This window comes from Salvelinus sp. IW2-2015, linkage group LG36, assembly GCF_002910315.2.
Source record: "Salvelinus sp. IW2-2015 linkage group LG36, ASM291031v2, whole genome shotgun sequence".
Taxonomy (NCBI): Eukaryota; Metazoa; Chordata; class Actinopteri; order Salmoniformes; family Salmonidae; genus Salvelinus; species Salvelinus sp. IW2-2015.
Genome location: NC_036875.1, coordinates 7696392 through 7722311, shown reverse-complemented (window position 1 = coordinate 7722311; position 25920 = coordinate 7696392). Strand labels below are relative to the sequence as shown.

The window sequence follows — 25920 nt, the reverse complement described above, 5'->3', positions numbered from 1 at the left end:
GGTTTCATCCCAATATCATCCAATTTCATGAAAAACATGATTTTTTACTGTTCATTACCTTTAAGTTTGCCGACGACACGGCGGTGGTAGGCCTGATCACCGACGACGGTGAAACAGCATATAGGGAGGATGTCAGAGACTTGGCAGTGTGGTGCCAGGGCAACAACCTCTCCCTCAACGTCAGCAAGACAAATGAGCTGATCGTGGACAACTGGAAATGGAGGGCAGAGCACACCCCCATTCACACCGACGGGGCTGTAGAGGAGTGAGTCTAGAGCTTCCTTGGTGTCCACATCACTAAGGACCTATCACGGTCCAAACACACCAACACAGTCGTGAAGAGGACACGACAACACCTCTTCCTCTTCGGGAGGCTGAAAAGATTTGGCATGGGCTTTCAGATCCTCAAAATATTATTCAGCTGCACCATTGAGAGCATCTTGACTGACTGCATCACAGCTTGGTATGGCAATCGCTTGGCATCTGACCGTCAGGCGCTACAAAGGGTAATGCGTACAGACCAGTACATCATTGGAGTCAAGCTCCCTGCCATCCAGGACCTCTATACAAGGCGGTGTCCGAGGAAGGCCCTGTTCTGTCTGAAAAAATGTATTGGGGATATTTTAGTCACTTAAAAGGTTATTTTACATGGGAATCAGAATGACTGTTCGGGACCTTTAATGATGGCGTTAGAGTCGTGCGTGGCCATGCAGTCGTGGGTGAACAGGGAGTATAGGAGTGGAGTAAGCGCACACCCCTGAGGATGTTGCCTACCCTCACCACCTGGGGGTGGCCCGTCAGGAAGTCCAGGATCTAGGTGCAGAGGGAGGTGTTCAGTCCCAGGGTACTTAGCTTAGCTTGGGGGGCACTATGGTGTTGAACGCTGAGCTGTAGTCAATGAACAGCATTCTCACGTAGGTGTTCCTTTCGTCTAGGTGGGAAAGAGCAGTGTGGAGGGCAATAGAGATTTTGTCATCTGTAGATCTGTTGGGACAGTATGCGAATTGGAGTGGGTTCCGGGAGTCTGTGATGATGGTGTTGATGTGAGCCAAGACCAACCTTTCAAAAAATGTCATGGCTACAGATATAAGTGCTATGGGATGGTAGTCATTAAGAAATGTTACCTTGGCATTTTTGGGCACAGGGACTATGGTGGTCTGCTTGAAACATGTACAATACTAGTCAAATGTTTAGACACACCTAATCATTCCATGGTATTTTTATATTTGTACTCTTTTCTACATTGTAGAATAACTACAAAACTATCAAATAACACATATGGAATCATGTAGTAACCATAAAGGTGTTAAACAAATCAAAATATATTTGAGATTTGAGATTATTCAACGTAGTCACCCTTTGCCTTGATGACAGCTTTGCAAACTCTTGGTATTCTCTTAACCAGATTCATCAGGTAGTCATTTCAATTAACAGGTGTGCCTTGTTAAAAGTTAATTGTGTAATTTCTTTCCTTCTTAATGCGTTTGAGCCAATCAGTTGTGTTATGACAAGGTAGGGGTGGTAAACAGAATATAGCCATATTTGGTAAAAGACTAAGTCCATATTATGGCAAGAACAGATCAAATAAGCAAAGAGAAACGACAGTCCATCAGTCAATCCGGAAAATGTCAAGAACTTTGAAAGTTTCTTCAAGTTTAGTCGCAAAAACCAAGCGCTATGATGACACTGCCTCTCATGAGGACCGCCACAGGAAAGGAAGACCCAGAGGTAACTCTGCTGCGGAGGATAAGTTCATTGAGTTACTGCACCTTCTTTACAGCCAAATATCAAACTCACGAGTTCAAGTACAGGAACACATCGTCAACATCAATGTTCAGAGAGACTGCGTGAATCAGGCCTTCTGGTCGAATTGCTGCAAAGAAACCACTACTGAAGGACCCAATAATAAGAAGAGACTCGCCTGGGAAAAGAAACCCGAGCAATGAGATTAGACTGGTGGAAATCTGCCTTTGGTCTGATGAGTCAAATTTGAGATTCTTGGTTCCACACCACCGCGTCTTTGTGAGATGCAGAGTGGATGATGATATTCTGCATGTGTGGTTCCCACCGTGAAGCATGGAGTAGGAGCTGTGATGGTGTGGTGTGCTTTGCTGGTGACCTGTCTGTGATTTATAAGAACTGAAGGCACACTTAACCAGCATGGCTACCACACTATTCTGCAGCAATTATGCCATCCATCTGGTTTGCGCTCAGAGGACTATCATTTGTTTTTCACAGGACAATTACCACATCTCCAGGCTGTGTAAGGGCTATTTGACCAAGAAGGAGTTGTGGAGTGCTGCATCAGATGTCTGGCCTCCAAATCACTCCACAATCACCCGACCTCAACCCATTGAGATGGTTTCGGATGAGTTGGTCCGCAGAGTGAAGAAATGCAGCCAAAAAAGTGCTCAGCATATTTTTTTTTAACTAGGCAGTCAGTTAAGAACAAATTTATTTTCAATGACGGCCTAGGACACTGCCTTGTTCAGGGCAGATGCAGATTTTTACCTTGTCAGCTCAGGAATTCGATCTTGCAACCTTTTTGGTTACAAGTACAACGCTCTAAACACTAGGTACCTGCCGCCCCAGTATGTATTGGAAACTCCTTCAAGACTATTGGAAAAGCATTCTCTGTGAAGCTGGTTGAGAGAATGCTGTCATCAAGGCAAAGGTGGTACTTGAAGAATCTAAAACCTAATGACTTAGATTATTCTATGTGTTATTTCATAGTTTTGATGTCTTCACTATTATTATACAATGTAGAAAATAGTAAAAATAAAGAAAAACCCTTGAATGAGTAGGCATGTCCAAACTTTTGACTGCTACTGTAGGTATTACAGACTGGGCCAGGGAGAGGTTGGGAATGTCAGTGAAGACACTTGCCAGCTGGTCAGCGCATGCTCCGAGTACGAGTCCTGGTAATCCTTCTGTGTAGCCCTTCACAGCTCGTTGAGTGCGATCTTAGTGCCAGCATCGGTTTGTCGTGGTAAGTAGACAGCTACAAAAAATATAGATGACTCTCTTGGTAAATAGTATGGTCTACAGCTTATCATGAGGTATTCTAAATTAGGCGAGCAGAACCTCGAGACTTCCTTAATATTGTTAACAAAGAGACATACACACCCCCTTTGAGGTTACCTGACGCTGCAGTTCTGTCCTGACGATGTATAGAAAAACCAGCTAGATGTTCAGCCACCACTCTGAGAAACAGAGGAGATTACAGTTCTTCAGATCATGTTGATAGGATAGTCTCGAACGGAGCTTGTCCAGTCTATTCCAGTGATTGCACGCGGAGGGTAGGGTAGAGGTGGTTTGTCCACTCGCCAACTCTTCCTTCTTCGAGTGTCYGGGATTTGGGCCTGGACCGGGATGAGCATTATGTCATTCGCCTCTGACACATTGAAATCGAAGTCCTCGTCCAAATCGAGGTTAGTAATTGCTGTTCTGATGTCCAGAAGCTCTTTTTGGTCATAGGAAATTATGGCGGAAACATTATGTACAAAAAAAGTTCAGATCAGGGAAAAACATTTGACAAAATAGCACAATTGGTCCGGAGACCGTAACATGGCTGCTATTCCTTCCAGCGGAATCTTTTCACAAATAAAGAAAATGCTGTCATAAGGTGTTTTATTGCAATGAGATTCGGATGACTGTAGATGAATGATGATGATTTAAGCATAATTATATTAACACTGTGTAATGGCGTTTGTTGTATTGTATTCATTTTATTTTGACATGTTTGTGGTTTTGTCTCTGCTGCTGTCTGACACTGAGTATCCGATCGGAGATCTATCTATTAAATATTTTTTTATCATAGTTCAGTCTGATACAGTTTTTGACAAATACTACACTGTAAAAAGGAAACCCGGCTTTATTTAATTGTTGTGAATTTTTATCGATGCACAGCTGTTCTCGTCGCACACCTGTTCCCATAACAGGTTTTATTTCCAAAACTAGCGAGCACATTCTGTTAAATATCCCTATTATGAAATCAATAGTATCTCCCACCATGGACGTCAAAGGATAAGAGGCCTTGGGTACCCCGATAGGCCAGATTGGTCTGGTCAAGATGGTTCGACATCTGATGGAGGAAAATAAAAAGGGAGCAATATATTTAGTGTGTTGAATTTATGACTTTTCCCTCTATGTGAGGAGCCCTCCAGCCCTGACAAACACAAAGAGCAGGGCTTGGCATAATGTTTTTGTCGAAAAATTGACCTTTCTTCCTTTTTATCGAGTACAGAAGACCAAGAGACGACACCCAAATGCGTGAGCACACACACACACACACACACTCTCTCTATCTCCTCGTACCCTTGCATTAAGGAGCAAGGGCAAGCGGCTTAGTGGGTGTAGACAATAGGATAAGGAGATTACATTTCTCCCCTCAAAGTGATTAAGATTTCACTTTAAAAATCCTCTGTCTTTTTTCTTCAACTACTGCCTGAGTATTACTGATGTTTACCTAGCCTGTGATAGCCTAGCCTCTCTTTAACCTTCGTGGTGATATGTAATGTCTGGGATGACAAAAGCTTTGAATCACCAAATAGGTGAGTTGGTTGGGTTTGTATGCAACTTTTCACACGACAAATTATTTGAACATAACCTACAGGGTCTGTGAGCGACCTTGAACAATATCATCTGCAGGTGTCTGTTGACAGAGCAGGTGCACCAATGTAAAGAACATACAGATGCCTATTGTTTAGCTTACCTCAGTATAAATGCCAAACCTATGCTAAAACTATAATATCACACATCAACACCAGAATGGGGAAACAGACACCGAGCCAAATAACCACACATCCTGCCCGACAAAGTATGTGGGAGTTTGAATAACGACCTTTCCTCCTGAGAAAGCAGACTAGGAAACAAAAAACATTCCCAGAGGCGCAAGATAGGGTTTGGTGTGGTTAATGAGGCTACGGAGAGCCATAGAAACACAAACAACATGACGGCAAAACTATGTTGATTTTACACAGGAGGGAAACTCCTCCCTGAGGAGCWATTTTTTCCCCCTCTGACTGATCCCGCATATTAATAACCCACTGCAATGAAGGACTAGAAGGGAGATGGAGGGAAGAGAGGGAAAGTCGGAGGAGGTAGACTTGGGATAGCCTGGAAGATATGTATCTTTAAATTACATTCACAATTAAAGGACTTGAAAGGCAAACAGCACCACTTATAAGCAGATGGTTTCCTGGTTGCTCAGGGCTTAGTGTGCGAGATGGATTATTTATTATTCCTGCTCTGTCACTGGAAATCAAATCGCGCCATGTAATGGATGCCAGGACCTCAGAGGACCTGACATTTAGTGTGCTGTACCCTAAAGTGGGTTTTTGTCTTTCAGTGGTCAGAGTACTTGTATTGGACCCAGTCACCCAGCCCACATCTGCTGTGTGTCATCTGCTCTCTCAAAATATGGAGACTATGTTGTTGAACTGATGGACTCCATAGCTCCATCAATGAATTTGAGAGTGGTTATATTTCCCAGGTTAATAAATACTGAAAATAACTGTGTAGCTTCATGTCCAGGGGCTGTACTTGTACATCAAAGCTGCCTCACACTGCAGAAATAGGAGATATGCTCCTGCCCTGTGGGCTGTTCTGGCTCTGACAAGACTTACTCTAAAATAAAGCATTACTGATCCGATTGCATTTGTATTTATTGTGCATCTTGGGGTCCAGCAAAAATGAGGCAAAATGAAGGCAGTTATTCAATTTTTAAAACAATATTGACGCCAGCAACTGTTTTGTCTTTGGAATTTTACTACTGGTAGATGGAGGTGCTGGTGGTTCTTCACCTTTAAAGTGGGCTGTCAATGGTGGTGTCACCCAGCCTTGAGCTACTGCAGGGTAGGATGGGGATGAGAAGGAGGGGTTGGTATTGATCCATTATAAACAGCTGTCCTCATGTTTTCTGATTTGTGACAGGCGCTTGCAAAGAAAGGACTCAATTGGAGGTTCATTATCATCAAAGGTTAAATAGACAGTGGTGGAAAAAGTACCCAAACGTACCCAAATGTGAAAGTCAAGCAGTAAAATACTACTTGAGTAAAAGTCTGAAAGTATTTGGTTTAAAATATACTTTTAAGAATCAAACGTAAATGTAATTGGTAAAATATACTTATGTATCAGAAGTAAAAACATAAATAATTTAAAATTCCTTATATTAAGCAAACCCGACAGCACCATTTCTTGTTTTTTTAATTAATGGATAGTCAGGGGCACAGTCCAACTCTTGATAAGTGGATGAATTGGACCATTTTCCTGTCCTGCTAAGCATTCTAAAAGTAATTCTGGTATTCAGGGAAAACGTTTGGAGTAAAATGTACATGATTTTCTTTAGGAATGTAGTGAAGTAAAAGTATAAGTTGTCCAAAATATAAATAGTAAAGTAAAGTACAGATAACCCCAAAAACMACTTAAGTAGTACATTAAAGTATTTTACACCACTGCAAATAGGGGTTGCTTAGTGTATATTTGTCCAGATTCACTACATGTTCAGTGCCTTGCAAAAGTATTCACCCCCTTGGCATTTTTCCTGTTTTGTTGCATTACAACCTGTAATTTAAATAGATTTTTATTTGGAGTTTATGTAATGGACATACACAAAATAGTCCAAAATGGTGAAATGAAATGAAAAAAATTACTTGTTTCAAAAATTTCTAAAAAATTGAAAACGGAAAATTGGCACGTGCATTTGTATGCACGCATTTCCCTTTGCTATGAAGCCCTTAAATAAGATCTGGTGGAACCAATTACATTCAGAAGTCACATAAGTAGTTAAATAAAGTCCAATTGTGTGCAATCTAAGTGTCACATGATCTGTCATATGATCTCAGTCTATATACACCTGTTCTGAAAGGCCCCAGAGTCTGCAACACCACTAKGCAGGGGGCACCACCAAGCAAGCAGCACCATGAAGACTAAAGAGCTCTCCAAACAGGTCAGGGACAAAGTTGTGGAGAAGTACAGATCAGGGTTGGATTATAAAAAAATATCAGAAACTTTGAACATCCCACAGAGCACCGTTAAATCCATTATAAAAAAATGTAAAGAATATGGCACCACAACAAACCTGCCAAGAGAGGGCCGCCCACCAAAACTCATGGACCAGGCAAGGAGGGCATTAATCAGAGAGGCGACCAAAGATAACCCTGAAAAGAGCTGCAAAGCTCCACAGCGGAGATTGGAGTATCTTTCACCTGAAACCCCACCTCTTTAAGGAATACCTAGGATAGGATAAAGTAATCCTTCTAACCCCCCCCCCCCCTTAAAAGAGTTAGATGCACTATTGTAAAGTGGGTTCCACTGGATATCATAAGGTGAATCACCAATTTGTAAGTCGCTCTGGATAAGAGCGTCTGCTAAATGACTTAAATGTAATGTAAATGTAATCTGTCCATAGGACCACTTTAAGCTGTACACTCCACAGAGCTGGGTTTATGGAAAAGTGGTCAGAAAAAAGCCATTGCATAAAGAAAAAATAAGCACACACGATTGGTGTTCACCAAAAGGCATGTGGAAAACTCCAAAACATATGGAAGAAGGTACCCTGGTCAAATGAGACTAAAATTGAGCTTTTTGGCCATCAAGGAAAACGCTATGTCTGGCGCAAACCCAACACCTCATCACCCCGAGAACACATCGTTTTTCATAGGCAGGGGACTGGGAAACTGGTAAGAATTTAAGAATGTTGAATGGCGCTAAATACAGGGAAATTCTTGAAGGAAAACAGTTTCAGTCTTCCAGAGATTTGAGACTGGGACGGAGGTTCACCTTCCAGCAGAACAATGACCCTAAGCAACACTCGAGTGGTTTAAGGGGAAACATTTAGATGTCTTGGAATGGCCTAGTCAAAGCCCAGACCTCAATCCAATTGAGAATCTGTGGTATGACTTAAAGATTGATGCACACCAGCGGAACCCATCCAACTTGAAGGAGCTGGAGCCATTTTGCCTTGAAGAATGGGCAAAAATCCCAGTGTCTAGAATGTGCCAAGCTTATAGAGACATACCCCAAGAGACTTGGGGCTGTAATTGCTGCAAAATGTGGCTCAAAAGGGGGGGGGGGGGAATAGTTATGCACGCTCAAGTTCTGTTTTTTGGTCTTATTTCTTGTTTTTTCACAATAAAACATATTTTGCATTTCAAAGTGGTAGGCATTGTTGTGTAAATCAAATGATACCAACCCCCCCAAAAATCCATTTTTATTCCAGGTTGTAAGGCAACAAAATAGGAAAAATTCCAAGGGGGGTGAATACTTTCGCAAGCCACAAGTTGGCAACCTGTACAAGTGTAAGGTGTGAAATGGAAATATTAATTTTTGCATATCCCAACTCCCCCTGAGACACACTCGGAGATTGGGGTCACGGCCAGGGATCAGACATTTAATGACGGCGACCCTGCAGCAATTAGGGTTAAGTGCCTTTGCTCAAAGGCAGATCCAAAATATTTTTTCCACCTTGTCAGCACGGATATTCGAACGAGCAACATTTTGTTTACTGGCCCAGCACTCTAATCGCTAGGCCACCTGCTGAATCTACAGTACGATGCTAAGCTAGATAGCTATAATATAGTGGCGTAGCCAAAAAATCATTGCTGGGCGGGCTTGCAGAAATTTGGGTGGATCCCCCAAAAAATCTCCCAAGTGACATTCTCGCTTTCTCCCCTGACCCATCTGTCTATCGCCTCCTTTGAATTCCATGCTGTCACAGTTACCAGCCCTTTCAAGCTTAACATCCTTATCATTTATCGCCCTCCAGGTTCCCTTGGAGAGTTCATCAATGAGCTTGACCCCTGATAAGTTCCTTTCCTGAGGATGGCTCACCTCTCACAGTTCTGGGTGACTTTAACCTCCCCACGTCTACCTTTGACTCATTCCGCTCTGCCTCCTTCTTTCCACTCCTCTCCTCTTTTGACCTCACCCTCTCACCTTCCCCCCTACTCACAAGGCAGGCAATACGCTTGACCTCATCTTTACTAGATGCTGTTCTTCCACTAATCTCATTGCAACCCCTCCAAGTCCTCTGAACCCCCACTACCTTGTATCCTTTTCCCTCTCGCTCTCATCCAACACTTCCCACACTGCCCCTACTCGGATGGTATTGCGCCGTCCCAACCTTCGCTCTCTCTCCCCCGCTACTCTCTCCTCTTCCATCCTATCATCTCTTCCCTCTGCTCAAACCTTCTCCAACCTATCTCCTGATTCTGCCTCCTCAACCCTCCTCTCCTCCCTTTCGCATCCTTTGACTCTCTATGTCCCCTATCCTCCCAGGCCCTCGTCCTCCCCTCCTGCTCCGTGGCTCGACGACTCATTGCGAGCTCACAGAACAGGGCTCCGGGCAGCCGAGCGGAAATGGAGGAAAACTCGCCCTCCCTGCGGACCTGGCATCCTTTCACTCCCTCCTCTCTACATTCTCCTCTTCTGTCTCTGCTGCTAAAGCCAATTTCTACCACTCTAAATTCCAAGCATCTGCCCTAACCCTAGGAAGCTCTTTGCCACCTTCTCCTCCCCCTGAATCCTCCTCCCCCTCCTCCCCTCCTCCCTCTCTGCTGATGACTTCGTCAACCATTTTGAAAAGAAGGTCGACGACAACCGATCCTCGTTTGCTAAGTCAAACGACACCGCTGTTCTGCTCACACTGCCCTACCCTGTGCTTTGACCTCTTTCTCCCCTCTCTCTCCAGATGAAATCTCGCGTCTTGTGACGGCCGGCCGCCCAACAACCTGCCCGCTTGACCCTATCCCCTCCTCTCTTCTCCAGACCATTTCCGGAGACCTTCTCCCTTACCTCACCTCGCTCATCCAACTCATCCTTGACCGCTGCTACGTCCCTTCCGTCTTCAAGAGAGCGAGAGTTGCACCCCTTCTGAAAAAACCTACACTCATCCCTCCGATGTCAACAACTACAGACCAGATATCCCTTCTTTCTTTTCTTCTCCAAAACTCTTGAACGTGCCGTCCTTGGCCAGCTCTCCTGCTATCTCTCTTCAGAATGACCTTCTTGATCCAAATCAGTCAGTTTCAAGACTAGTCATTCAACTGAGACTGCTCTCTCTGTGTCACGGAGGCGCTCCGCACTGCTAAAGCTAACTCTCTCTCCTCTGCTCTCATCCTTCTAGACCTATCGGCTGCCTTTGATACTGTGAACCATCAGATCCTCCTCTCCACCCTCTCCGAGCTGGGCATCTCCGGCGCGGCCCCGCTTGGATGCGTCCTACCTGACAGGTCGCTCCTACCAGGTGGCGTGGCGAGAATCTGTCTCCGCACCACGTGCTCTCACCACTGGTGTCCCCCAGGGCTCTGTTCTAGGCCCTTCCCTATTCTCGCTATACACCAAGTCACTTGGCTCTGTCATATCCTCACATGTCTCTCCTATCATTGCTATGCAGACGACACACAATTTATCTTCTCCTTTCCCCCTCTGATAACCAGGTGGTGAATCGCATCTCTGCATGTCTGGCAGACATATCAGTGTGGATGACGGATCACCACCTCAAGCTGAACCTCGGCAAGACGGAGCTGCTCTTCCTCCCGGGAAGGACTGCCCGTTCCATGACTCGCATCACGGTTGACAAACTCCATTGTGTCCTCCCCCAGAGTGCTAAGAACCTTGGCGTGATCCTGGACAACACCCTGTCGTTCTCAACTAACATCAAGGCGGTGACCCGTTCCTGTAGGTTCATGCTCTACAACATTCGCAGAGTACGACCTGCCTCACGCAGGAAGCGCGCAGGTCCTAATCCAGGCACTTGTCATCTCCCGTCTGGATTACTGCAACTCGCTGTTGGCTGGGCTCCTGCCTGTGCCATTAAACCCTACAACTCATCCAGAACGCCGCAGCCCGTCTGGTGTTCAACTTTCCCAAGTTCTCTCACGTCACCCCGCTCCTCCGCCTCTCTCCACTGGCTTCCAGTTGAAGCTCGCATCCGTTACAAGACCATGGTGCTTGCCTACGGAGCTGTGAGGGGAACGGCACCTCCGTACCTTCAGGCTCTGATCAGGCCCTACCCAAACAAGGGCACTGCGTTCATCCACCTCTGGCCTGCTCGCCTCCCTACCTCTGAGGAAGTACAGTTCCCGCTCAGCCCAGTCAAAACTGTTCGCTGCTTGGCACCCCAATGGTGGAACAAACTCCCTCACGACGCCAGGTCAGCGGAGTCAATCACACCTTCCGGAGACACCTGAAACCCCACCTCTTTAAGGAATACCTAGGATAGGATAAAGTAATCTTTCTAACCACCCCCCCCTTAAAAGAGTTAGATGCACTATTGTAAAGTGGTTGTTCCACTGGATATCATAAGGTGAATGCACCAATTTGTAAGTCGCTCTGGATAAGAGCGTCTGCTAAATGACTTAAATGTAAATGTAAATGTAAAAAGCAGCTAACTTCCTGCAATTTTACACATTTTGCTATGGGGCTGAGAGAAAAGTTAGCATTTTTTATTCTAATTAAAGCTAAAATATAGGGGTGTTGACTCTGACTGTGATAAAGACATTGGATTATGAGCTGTCTTGTTTTCTAAATGAGCAAATGAAATAGGCAGTGGCCTGGTGCATATAGCCATAGAAGCACAGTGGCATATGCCTCTATAGAGTACCACAGTATGAGTCATAATACCCATAAAACCTAGCGGTCAAACAGGAAAATGGTTCCAACATTTATATTTCCCATAGGGAATTTTAGAAACACTTAAAATAAGGGCTGTGTTTCATGTAGGCTTACCCTGATGTGACCTTTTGATAACTGTGTAAATCTCTCTGGGACAAGGTGACTTTTATCAATATATTCGCCTGAATTTACCCCCCCAAAATGAAATGCTAAATTAGCTGCTAATGTAGCTATCATAAAGAACTACAAATGCCATGATGATCTGGACAAGACTGCCACATCAAAGCTAAGAATCTCTGGATTAACTATTTAATGTTAGCTAAATGTAGTAATGTATAAATTGGCTACATTTCTTTAAATGGACAATTCTGTGAACTGTCTTGTGCAGGTTTAAATTGACACAATACCTGTTAGCAAAGGTGTCCGCTGGAGATGATGTGCATGAGCTTGCAGAGATTTGTAGTTTTGCATGATGTCTTCTTTGATGCTAATTTGCATTTTTCGAATCAGAGTAAATAGAGCAAAATATATTGATAAGTCACCTTGTCCTAGAGAGACGTCACGCCAGGGTAAGCCTACACAAAACATGCCCTTATTTGAAGTGTTTCTAAAATCCCCTAAGGGAAAAATTATTGAAACCATTTCCCTGTTTGACCGCTAGGTTTTATGCAGTCATATTCATGGCTTAAAAGGTGTTCGGCTTTCAGTTAGTTAATTTTGGCAACCCATCCCCTGATAGTGAATGTCATTCCAGTTAATCTGTTCTGTTATATTTCACCAAATCTGACTAACCCAGTGCACTGCTTGCTATGAATTCTATCTGATGGTGTTTGCATATTTAGGTAAAAAGACAAATAATGTTCTGTTTGGAAAACTGACAAGTAAAGAGCATTCAAAAAATGTAAAATAATATATTTTGGCTCAATCTGATTGGGTGGGCCTGGTTGCCCAGTGGGTGGGACTTATATTCGAAACTTCCGTCTGGAAAATGACACTGCGCGTTGCCCACCTGCTCTGTTGCCCTGCCTAGGGTCTGTACTATTTGGCATTGTGACCAGATTGATGGGTTGGGAGATGTGTATCTTGTTTGTTTCCCCTTCTACCTTTGCTACAAATCAATTGTATACTCTTCCTCATAACTATATGAACATTAACCTCTCTCTGTCTCTCTCTCTCTWGGGTGTACCGGATTTAGGGCCAGACAGGAACTGGAAAGGTATTGCCATCTCTCTGCTGGTCATTGTGGTCATGCTGTCGCTCATTGGACTGGCCATTGTTCTTCTGTCCAAACGTAAGCACCTGGAGTAAAACATTGTTTTGAGAAAATCATCAAAACCTGCAGTATTTTTTTAAGCATTTACTATTAACAGAATTTCAAAAGGCCTTGTTTCTAACTTCTCACCATTCTCAATTAATGCAGTTTTACAAAACAGACCAAGAGCTACCTGCTTAGAATTTAGTCTTCCAATTTAAAACTAACACCTTTCATTTAATCCCCATTGACATGAAAAATATCTAGGTTAAAAGTGTAACACTCCATTGCCCTTGCAAATGAAAGGATTTGAATGCTTGAGGTGAATATTTGCATAGGTAATTAAAAATAAATATTGCCACTACTTCTGATTATTGCTGCTGGACTTGATTAAGGTCAAGCTGTCTCTCCCCTGACCGTCCTCTCAATTCATTAGGTCATTTAAATGGTTGATTTCATATAGATGATGATTCAGATGAAGGACTTGCCTCGAGGTTCGGATTATCATACCTGCTTTTGCTTATCCTTTTTATTCACAATTAAAATTCCAACCTTGGATTGTATCAATGTCCTTAGTAGTAATTGTTGCTGTGTGAGTCACTTGAAAATCTTTAGGGCCATTTACTAATCATTTGAGTACAAGTCGTTTGTATGTCGACTTACAGACCAATTTTGTGAAATTTCTTCGCAGATGACGGCTCCAAGTCTCTAGGCACCCAGTTGACCCTAGATGACCTCTTTCAGCGAGAGTTCCAGGTGCATGACTCTGATGCCAAGTGGCTCAATGGTAGGTTTATGTAGTGCACCTCACATATTCATAACTCTACGTAACTAATGTTAATCATGTTTGACATGTTAAACATATACATACATATCTACACTACCGGTCAAAAGTTTTAGAACACCTACTCATTCAAAGGTTTTTATTTATTTTCTACATTGTAGAATAATAGTGAAGACATCAAAACTATGAAATAACACACATGGAATCATGTAGTTACCAAAAAAGTGTTTAAACAAATAAAAATCTATTTGATTTTTGAGATTCTTCAAATAGCCACCCTTTGCCTTAATGATAGTTTTACACACTCTTGGCCTTCTCTCAACCAGACTCATGAGGTAGTCACCTGGAATGCTTTTCCAACAGTCTTGAAGGATTTCCCACATATTGTCACGATCGTCTTTCTGTGGAAGAGAGGACCAAGGCGCAGCGTGATACGAATACATCTTCTTTTAATATAACGAAGACGAAACAAACACTTTTACAAATATACCAAAAAAACAACCATGAAGCTACAACCCTACATGCACACATGCAACATAGACAATTACCCACAACCTGCCTAATGCCTATGGCTGCCTAAATATGACTCCCAATCAGAGACAACAATAGACAGCTGTCTCTAATTGAGAACCAAACTAGGCAACCATAGACTTACCTAAACACCTACACTGAACACAACCCCATAAACTCTACAAAACCCCCTATACAATACAAACACCCTAGACTAGACAAAAACACATACATCCCCCATGTCACACCCTGACCTAACTAAAATAATAAATAAACAAAGACAACTAAGGCCAAGGCGTGACACACATGCTGAGCACTTGTTGGCTGCTTTGCCTTCATTCTGCGGTCCAACTCATCCCAAAATAAAAATAAAAGGAAATAAAACCTGTTATGGGAACAGGTGTGCATTGACAAAATTCACAACAATTAAACAATGCCGGGTTGCCTCTTACAGTGTAGTATTTGTCAAAAATTGTATCAGATTAAACTATGATAAAAAATATTTAATAGATAGATCTCCGATCGGATACTCAGTGTCAGACAGCAGCAGAGACAAAACATGACTAAATAAAATGAATACAATACAACAAACTCCATTTACACAGTGTTAAAATAATTATGCTTAAATCATCATCATTCATCTATAGTCATCAGAATCTCAGTGCGATAAAACACCTTATGCCAGCTTTTTATTTTTTTGGTGAAAATATTCCGCTGGAGGGAATAGCAGCTGTTTTACGGTCTCCTGACCAACTGTGCTATTTTGTCCTTTTTTTCCCCCTGATCTGAACTGTTTTTGTACATAATGTTTCCGCCATCATTTCTTATGACCAAAAAGAGCTTCTGGACATCAGAACACCAATCACTAACCTCGATTTGGATTAGGATTTTTTGGTCCAGGCCCAAATCCCCGACACTCGAAGAAGAGTTGACCAGTGGAAAAATCACCTCTACCCTCCGTTCTTTTGGCAAGCGTGCCACAGTACCAGTCAAAGGTTTGGACATGCCTACTCATTCAAGGGTTTTTCTTAATTTTTTWAAACATTTTCTACATTGTATAAAATAGTGAATACATCAGAACTATGAAATAATACAAATAAAATAATGTTGAAACCAAAAAAGTGTTAAACAAATCAAAATAGATTTTAGATTCAAAGTAGCCACCCTTTGCCTTGATGACAGCATTCTCGCAACCAGCTTCACAGGGAATCTATTTCCAACAGTCTTGAAGGACTTCCCACATATGCTGAGCACTTGTTGGCTGCTTTTTCTTCCCTCTGCGGTCCAACTCATCCGAAACCATCTCAATTGGGTTGAGCTCGGATGATTGTGGAGGTCAGGTCATCTGATGCAGCACTCCATCACTCTCCTTCTAGGTCAAATAGCCCTTACACACTGTTAAGTACAAGCATGTTAAATTTGTAATGTTGTAGAAAACAATCTAATGATTCATTTTATGTGATTCACCTGGAATGTAGCACCCTCGTGAATTTACCCACATTACACTACATACTAGATTAGTGGTTGAATGCCTTACAGTTGAAGTCGGAAGTTTACATACACTTTAGCCAAATACATTTAAACTGGGTTTTTCACAATTTCTGACATGTAATCCTTGTAAAAATTCTGTGTCTTAGGTCAGTTAGGATCACCACTTTATTTGAAGAATGTGAAATGTCAGAATAATAGAGAGAATTATTTATTGCAGTTTTATTTCTTTCGTCACATTCCCAGTGGGTCAGAAAACAAACAATTAGTATTTGGTAGCATTGCCTTTAAATTGATTAACTTGGGTCAAACATTTCGAGTAGCCTTCCACAAGCTTCCCACACTAAGTTGGGTGAATTTTGGCCCATTCCTCCTGACAGAGCTGGTGTAACTGAGTCAGGTTTGAGGGCTCCTTGCTCCCACATGCTTTTTCAGTTCTGCCCACAAATGTTCTATAGGATTGAGGTCAGGGCTTTGTGATGGCCACTCCAATACCTTGACTTTGTTGTCCTTAAGTCATTTTGACACAACTTTGGAAGTATGCTTGGGGTCATTGTCCATTTGGAAGACCCATTTGCGACCAAGCTTTAACTTCCTGACTGATGTCTTGAGATGTTGCTTCAATATATCCACATCATTTTCCTGCCTCATGATGCCTCTATTTTGTGAAGTGCACCAATCACTCCTGCAGAAAAGCACCCCCACAACATGATGCTGCCACCCCCATGCTTAACGGTTGGGATGGTGTTCTTCGGCTTGCAAGCCTCCTCTTTTTTCCTCCAAACATAACGATGGTAATTATGGCCAAACAGTTCTATTTCTTTTTCTTTAGACCAGAGGACATTTCTTCAAAGTATGATCTTTGTCCCCATGTGCAGTTGCAAACCGTAGTCTGGCTTTTTTATGCCGATTCTGGAGCAGTGGCTTCTTCCTTGCTGAGCGGCCTTTCAGGTTTTGTCGATATAGGACTTTTTTCTTTAGACCAGAGGACATTTCTTCAAAGTATGATCTTTGTCCCCATGTGCAGTTGCAAACCGTAGTCTGGCTTTTTTATGCCGKTTCTGGAGCAGTGGCTTCTTCCTTGCTGAGCGGCCTTTCAGGTTATGTCGATATAGGACTTTTTTTTACTGTGTATATGGATACTTTTGTATCCAGCATCTTCACAAGGTCCTTTGCTGTTGTTCTGGGATTGATTTTGCACTTTTCGCACCAAAGTATGTTCAGAACGCGTCTTCTTCCTGAGCGGTATGKTGGCTGCGTGGTCCCATGGTGTTTATCCTTGCGTACTATTTGTTTGTACAGATGAACGTGGTATCTTCACGCATTTGGAAATTGCTCCCACGGATTAAACTAGACCGTTAGTGGTAGATGGTGGCATTCTTTCATTGCGCCACACTATCACAAGGGGGAGTTAGAACGCTGATCTATTGTTAGTCTAAACTGTGGCACAAATTGACTATCTGTTTGTAAAATTGACAGCTGTGSCATATAGATTGCAAAAAAGTTGGGAAGAGATTTTCGATGTACCGATTCCATGGCACGTGGTTTATGAATTGATACGCAATTTTCCGTTCCTCCTGAAAGCCCTAATATTAAAAACAGTCAAATGCATTCTCTCCGTTGCCCACACGCACTTTATAATGTTGGAAAATAAAGCATTTAAAGCATATTGAAGACAGAAGCCGCCTCTTAATGAGTTCCGAGAGCCGATCTGTTATCCGACAATTATTATTATTGTTATTATTAACCCTGCATTATAATTATATAAAAGCACCTTAGATATTCTCACAGACCAGAAAAAAATTATTTTCATAATGAATAATCAGATGCGTGTTGCAAGCTTGATTTATTTTTACTTACTATATTACGTATTGGATCACAAAYAAATATWACTRTTACATTACCATGTAGTTTACCAATAGAATGGACTGACGGGGATGTGGACATACTCAGTATACACATACATMAAATTATCTTACTCKAATACATTTTAATAGAAAGTTAGCAAAAATAGTTAAGATCTTGCTACCATGGAAAGGAAAATACTTGTCTATTTGTGGAAAAATCCCCGCGATTAACTCTTTAGTCATATCACAGTTGACCTATTTGCTTATGGTTTTGCATACACCTAGCGACCTGTTTAAATGATATGAGCAAAAAATATTACATTTTATTTGGAATGGCAAGCCAGACAAAATTAAAAGGGCCTAATGTCTCACTCCATGTTCAAGAATGGCCCTTTTCCCTTTATTCAGATTACAACCACTCACTTTCGGTTATTTTAAAATGAAATAATCTCCAAAATATCGCTGACATATCGGTAGTCTAAACTGTGGCACAAATGGACTATCTGTTTGTAAATGAATGGAGGTGTTTTCAGTCTGATAGTCTTTAATAAATAAATGTTTTGACTGTCTTGACCAAGTTAATCTGCTCATGTTGTGTGTGTGTGTTCAAATATTTGTGACATTGTGGTTACAATGAAGAAAGTAAACAAAATAAATCCTGATACGTGCTGCACGTTAAACGTTTGGATAATAAAGTATTGATTTATTTTAATACTTCTGACAGCCAAAATTCTAACTCCACCCATAACTTTTGGACTTTCAAACATTCTCGGAAGGCGTGGATTATTATAACCTACTGCAGGCCTAAAACCTATTGGTGCAAACGTTTCCATGATGGAGTATTAGCCGGACAATATACCCTTCAACCTTTACAAAAGGATAGCTCGGCTAGGTGTGAAACTTGTAATGTATTAAGTACTCTAAAGTTTTAATTTTCTAACTCCAAATCTCATGCAACCGCAAAATGTCGGATAAAGTTTATACTGTACAGTATTTCTTCATCAGCATCTTTATGCTTTCGTTAGTAGAATAATGATAAAAATACTCTTTCAAAATGCAGATGTTTATTTCAACTATAAGCAGGACAATTGACTCTTGCCGAGTTTAGGGACATTAATGAGATTTTTATTTTCACTAAATCTCCGTTTGGGTATTGGTTAGCCAACAATTAGGGTGTGGAAATATTAGGATTATTTTTCCCTTCACTCACAGTCACTTAGTAGCTTACTACCGATCGGTCACGTTGTACAGCTCCATATTTTCCCTAACAAAAACCATGAGGGTTTTGTTTTTCATTTTTCTTGGAATAGAAACACCATAATATTAATCAGATTAATTAAGATACATTTCTTAAAATAAAACTCATATACTATGTTCTTACAAAAAAAAGGTTTTAAATTCTCTAGTACAGCCAATATTAAAAACAGTCAAATGCTTTTCAAAGATTCCCTCTGGAGGTCAAACTAGCATTAATAGAAACAATGGTTGATACTTAAATAATGTGCCATAGAATTCTGTGGGAGCCCGCCAGGTGTGCTGCAGTACAACACAACTTTTAAAGGAAGAACCACTGTAGTAATGCTAGTGTGGTTAGTGTCTTGTTTTGCACGCTTTGTACAAAATAATAAAATGCAGTACTACAGGATATTTCTTAACGTAGCTCTTTATTAGCTAGCTGTAACTGGCATGTTCACGTATCGCCAACCAGGATCAAACTGACCATCACCTAACCATTTGGGTGGTCTTAACCAATCATAGCACAGTATGATATGGCGGTAAAATGCATCCAATTATAATTCAGTATGTTTACACATATGAATATTACAGTTAGCTTGCCTGGGGTGTTCATTTAAATCATCCAGAGGGGCCAGGAGTGGTTCATCTTCTCCACATAGGCATGAAATACTTAAGCTGCTCCTGCAGCTAAGCAAAAACATGAAAGAAAATAAACTCTATTACACTAATTTTAACCTTATATCCTGAAACAGATTCAATTCAAGCCCTATTGAAGCCTTAAAGGCAAAACCGAGTCTTGAAAGATGATGGATGATAAGGTAACATTGATACAATCACTGTTTTCATACCACCAGAGGAGTGTAAATGAATCATACCACCAGCAGAGAACAACGATAGAATACAGTAATCTATGGGAATTCTTGATCAGTTAGGAACCAGCACTCAGTTGTCAATCGTTCCCTGCGCATACATTCGGTACACCGGAGCCAGAACAGTATGGGATGCACCATCTGCAACAATTAACACCTCATGTCCAGAAGATCAGAAAGGGATTTTCCAGAAGATCAGGAAGGGATTTCATTCATTATGTTCAAGCTTGCAAATCACTGCTGCTTTTGTTTGTTTGTAGTATGTGAAGACTGTTATTGCTGAAGTACTGTATTTTACCACTGTCAGGCTATGGCAAGTGTCAGAAGCAATGTTGCAGATATGAAAAATGTCAGTCCAATTTATAACAATCTCAAATGTATGTATAGTTTCATGCGGATTCTGAAGGAGACTTTCTTCCCAAAATATAATGAATAAAGCATCACGAATACCACCTTTCATGACAAAGCACTCCTCCCCTTCTGAGTCTGTCTAAGAGTTTGAGTTTGGCTTGGCTGTATAGGTGCTGTCAGCGTGTCACTTTAGTCAGTATCTCAGTCTTCTGACAGGCTAGGAATGCTGCTGTCTTCTTGCAGTCATGCTCTGTTCCCCACTCCTAAAAGATGGGGCCTCACTATTCATCCTTCAATTCCAAAGAGCGCTACTCACGGCTGCCTGAGTGCAAACCCCTGATGTACTATTACTACTTCACTGACATTCTTAGCCGATTCAGACTTCTATTTTAATGCACGATGCCGTTTCAAAAAGTTTGTTTTCCTGCAAAAAGGTCTGTATTTTCTTAAAGGCACAAATGAAGAGCACACTATACAAAATGTATGAGTTCAAATGTTATTGCTGGAAAGTGAAACCTTATTAAGAATTCTCTGTGTATTCAACAATTTCGGTTTCGTTGTTGATCGAGGCTTGAGTTTGACTTTGCCAATAGCCATGCCTAGACCCACCTAGCTAAGGTATGTCACGCCTGTCTAAAACATCAACCATGCATTTTGCTTTGAGCTTTAGTTCATAGACTTTGAGACTAAAGAACAAATTGCAAAAAATATCATAGCAAAGCTCTTGCAGATGCAGAAGTTGTCTTGCACAAGTTTAAATGTTCAAAACATGGCAAAGGCTTTAAACCATATCACATTAAAAGATGTCGCTGCAGTGGATAGTGGCCGTTTTACGGGCTCCTGACCAAAGCTGCTATTTGTGAGTTTTTTATGCTGTTTTTTGTACATAATGTTTCCACCATCATCCGTGGACGAACATATTGAAAGAGGGTATGCTGACTTCTTCCTCTTGCTCAGGGAAGAGCGGGGGCTGATATCCCAAGGAACACTCAAAGGGTGAGAGACCAGTAGCCGAGCAGGGAAAGATGTCATGGGTGTATTCCACCCACACAAGTTGCTGGCTCCAGGTGGTGGGGTTGGCGGAGACGAGGCATCGAAGAGCTGTCTCCAGGTCCTGATTTTTCACGCTCAAACTGGCAGTTAGATTGGGGATGAAAACCAGAGGACAGGCTGGCCGACGACCCAATAAGAGTGCAGAACGCCTTCCAGAACCGGGACGAGAACTGAGGACTACGATCGGAGACCATGTCGACCAGAAGTCCATGGATCCGGAAGACATGCTGCACCATGAGCTGAGCCGTCTCCTTGACTGAGGGCAACTTGGGAAGGGGAATACAATGGGTGGCTTTAGAAAACCTATCCACCACAGTCAGGATTGGAGGAAGACCAGAAACAAAGCCCAAGGAAATATGGGACCAGGGGTGGTGAGGAACAGGGAGTGGTTGAAGAAGGCCAGCAGACGAATGCAGCCGCTAGACAGGAGGTAGGGAGGATGGTCTCGAGGGCAGACGGAGTAGCCCTGGGGCTATACAAAAGTGAGAGTGCGCCAGGCTCCACATTCTTGGACCCTGGGCGGTAGGAGAGAGTGAAATTGAAACTGGTGAATAACATGGTCCAACAAGCCTGCCTAGAGTTGAGGCTCTTGACGGTGCGGAGATATTCCAGGTTCTTATGGTCAGTCCACACTAAGAATGGGTGTTCCGCCTCCTCCAACCAGTGCCTCCACTCATCCAACACCATCTTGAGGAGTTCTCGATTTCCCACATCATAATTCCTGTCAGCAGTGGTAAGACGATGGGAAAGAAAAGTACAGGGGTGCAGCTTATGGTCCTGGGCAGAATGCAGGTACAGGACGGCCCCCACTCCGAAATCCGAGGCGTCGGCCTCCACCACAAACTGACAGGACGGGTCCAGGTGGATTAAGGTGGGGGCTGTAGGGAATCAATGTTTGAAGTCCGAGAACGCCTGGTCAGCTGCTGGAGACCACATGAATGGAACATTGGGAGAGGTGAGTGCTGAGAGGGGGGAAGCCAGGGTGCTGTAATCCCGGATGAAGTGGCCGTAGAAGTTAGCAAACCCAGGAAACATTGCAACTGCACTCTGGATGTGGGTTGAGGCCAATCCACCACCACTCTCACCTTGTCTGGATCCATCTGTATGTCCTGCAGCGATGACGTATCCTAGGAAGGAGATGGTGGAGCAATGTTTTTCACACTTCTCAGCTTTAACGAAAAGCTGGTTCTCCAGGAGACGTGAAGGACCTGTCGCACGTGCTCTTGAGCTGAATGGGAAAAGACAAGGATGTCATCGAAGTAGACAAACACGAACCGGTTCAGCATGTCCCGGAGCACATTGTTGACAAGAGCCTGGAACACAGCCCGAATGGCACAACCAAGTACTCTTAGTGCCTGCTAGCCATGTTAAAGGCTGTCTTCCATTAATTTCCTTCCTGTATTCAAACCAGATGGTAGGCGTTTCGAAGGTCCAACTTTGAGAAGATGGTCAATCCCTGAAGAGGTTCGAAAGCTGAGGAGATGAGTAGTCGATGGTAACAGTTTTTAACTGTGATGTCATTAAGACCCTGGCAGTCGATACACCAAGAAGAACCCTGCGCCGGCGGGAGAAGCAGATGGATGAATACTCCCTGCAGTGAGAGAGTCCTCAATGTACTCCTCCATAGCCTTGGTCTCCGGACCCGATAGGGAGTAAAGCCGTCCCAGAGGTGATGCCTGGTAGAAAGTCAATAATGCAGTCGTAGGGTCGATACGGAGGGAGAGACCTAGCACGGGCCTGGTTGAAGACCTCCCGGAGATCCAGGTACTCTGTGAGAATTGTAGAGAGATCTGAGGCTTCTCCCAAGCCTGCAGGAAGACGTCCCGGGGCAGGCTATGCAGACTTAACCCTTGTGTAGTCTTAACATTCTGTATGTTCCCCTTGTCCTAAGGGTAAAAAATGACCTGCCTTCACTAAACCCCTAAAATAAAGCAGCTTAATTGAATTTTAAATCCCAAATATATTTTGGTGAATATCTGGGTTTTCCCTCTTCACAATGCAGAACGATTGCATTTAATCAGTGGACACCACTAATTTTTATTACAACACCTCTTGTCTTAATTGTTTTCTTTACTAAAGTAGAGGTTTATTGTTATTATTATTATTGCTAAAGGTACTGCATAGGTGTAAACATTCATTTTTTTTAGCAAGAGATAGKACTTGTATAGCCTAAGAAAGTAGCAGAACTTTGCAGAAAGTAGTTTTGAATGCATTTTATTGAAGGGAAACAATAACAGTCGTGAACTTATTTGGCAACATAGTGATATATTCTTATATACTGTACAATGAGGAATTCAACTACAAAATACTAGTCTTCTCCCATGTTTTTGAACCATTGCCCCCACCCACAAGGTGTACTGTTTAAACAACAACAATCAATAAGAATAAAATAAGATAATAGATACAAAACAAAAATGTGAAAAACATAAATCAATCAACTCTAATTAGCACATGTAGGACAGTATGCAAGTGTGAGTGCATGAACTTTGCAGATGTATTTTTCACATGTGCAGCACATAGTATTTGTTTTACAGTCCTTCTTTGGGGGCACAATTGGCATCTCCTCCTCTTGCCTGCCCCAGCTGTAGCCTCAGGTGGATCAGGACAAGATTCAGCCCCCTGAACAGCTTTCACAAGCGCTGTAGAGGCTGCTGTGTGGGGGAGGTGCTCCCTTCTTTGAATGTGTGGGTTTGCAAGTGCCTTTCCCAGCTGCTCCAGGAACACCCTCCCCTTGTCCCGCTTATCAGGCATCCAGGTAGGGTTGATCTTGTTCCATATCATGAAGGCATTGTATGAGGACACATCAATGATGTTATGGAAGATGACCAGGGGCCAGCGGGCAGTCATCGTCCTGCAGCTGTAAGTTCCAATCACTTTGTCCAGGTTGTCCATGCCTCCTTTTTTGTGGTTATAGTCCAGGATGATGGCTGGCTTCCTGTCCTCACGATCACTGATCTCAACCATTTTGTGCAGTATGCTCAGGAGGACCACAGTCTTGTTCCTCTTTGGGAGGTAAGAAACTAGAGTGGTGGTGGGGGTGAAGGCAAACTTTGACGAGAAGGCCTCTCTGCCCCTTGTTGCAAGGAGTGCAGGGGGAGCTCAGGCTTGTTCTTTCTTACTGTGACAAACATGGTGATCTTCCTCTTCAGGAACTGCTGGCTGAATTCATAAGAGGTGAAGAAATAGTCACACATGACATTGTGCCCCCTCAGTCCATCTGTCACATCAAGCACAACCCTCATCCCCTGGTTCTTCTCCGGGCCTCCACTGGTCGGCTTCCCTGTGTAGACTTAAATATTCCAGGCGTAGCTGGATTGTGTGTCACAGGCCACCCATAGCTTGATGCCATACTTTGCTGGCTTGCTGGGCATATACTGCCGGAATAAAATTAACAGTGAAAATCACTTACATTACAGATTTGAAAATAAAAATGTACCTCTGAATGGAACCAGTTGCTCATCCCCTGTTACTTCAGGCCCAGGGTTGTAGAGGTACGGCAGACGCTCCACCCACTTCTCCCAGACCTCTCTTATGGCCGCCAGTTTGTCTCTTACATGTCTTGCAGGTCTCAACTCATGGTTATCAAATCGTAGCGTTCTTGAGAAAGTGTGAAAGACTTTCAGTGGCATCGTGGCACGGAAAATCACCCTTCCACTCTCTGCATCCCAGAGACTACATGTAGCCTCGCCTCAGGACCTATACACACCCGCTAAGATTAGCAGCCCTATGTAGGCACGCAGGTCAATCTCATCCATCCTTTTCCAGTTGTCTCCATATTTACGGAAACCCTCCAAATTTGTAATCTCCAGGATTCTTTTTTTGATGGCTGGTGTGATGAACATGTAGAATGTTGAGGCGATGTACTGGTCATTGGCAACTGCATGTCTTGTGGGCCCTGGGGTCATCCTTATGACATGTTGTGCTGCCATCCTGCCCTGGTTGTCATATGGTGACAAGGACCATGTTATTTTGCTGTTCTTTGACAAAAATGTCTCCCTTTCAGCTTGGGGGATTTCTTCTTCATCTGAAGATGATGCATAGTGCTCTGGGTTATATTACTCCCATCTTCTTCTTCAGATACCTCTTCCTCTTCTAAATCATTGTTCTCTTGTTCCAACTGGACATCTGAAAAAATCAGATCTACGACCTGTTGGGCACTGAAACGTGCACTGAAACGTGCACCCATGGCTTCAGCAAAGAGCGAACTGGACACACCTACCCATTCCAGGGTTTTTCTTTATTTTTTACTAATATTGAAGACAACAAAACTATGAAATAACATATATGGAATCATGTAGTAGCCAAAAAAGTGTTAATAAAAATTAAAATATATTTTATATTTGATTCTTCAAAGTAGCCACCCTTTGCGTTGATGACAGCTTTGCACACTCTTAGCATTCTCTCAAACAGCTTCTTATGGTAGAATTTTTAAAGTTTCTTCAAGTTTAGTTGCAAAAACCATCAATTCAGAATTTTGTCAGATTGTCTGTTCATAAATTCAGAGCTTTTCGCTCTCGGAGCATTTAGAAAGCACACTGGACGCTCTGGCCGAGTAGTAGGGTTGATCCGAGCATTCTGACAACGGCAGTCAAGCACCCAAGCTAACTGGATAAAGTTAGGTAGCTTGCTAGCTACTTCCAGACATAAATGAGAGAACACCTCACTCTGATCATTTTACTTGCCCTAGCAGAGCTGGTTAGGCTGTTTTCATGTTATCCAGAGTGTTGGTGACTGTAACTGTGCTGCTGGCAACAATTTAATTAAGTTTACTGATGTTTACTGACACCGGCCATATTCAACGGGTGTTGAGCGTCCATAAATTCCTCAGTTATTCTGCGCTCTGACGAGAGTGCTCTGAAATTGGAGTAGATAGCCAGAGTGAATTTACGAACGCACCCTCAGTATGCTACTGTA

General features: G+C 42.7%; 1 pseudogene; it reads left to right on the top strand.

Annotated features, from left to right (window-relative positions):
- Positions 1-25920, top strand: part of LOC139023741 (inactive dipeptidyl peptidase 10-like) — a 182417-nt pseudogene that overhangs the window by 19861 nt on the left and 136636 nt on the right.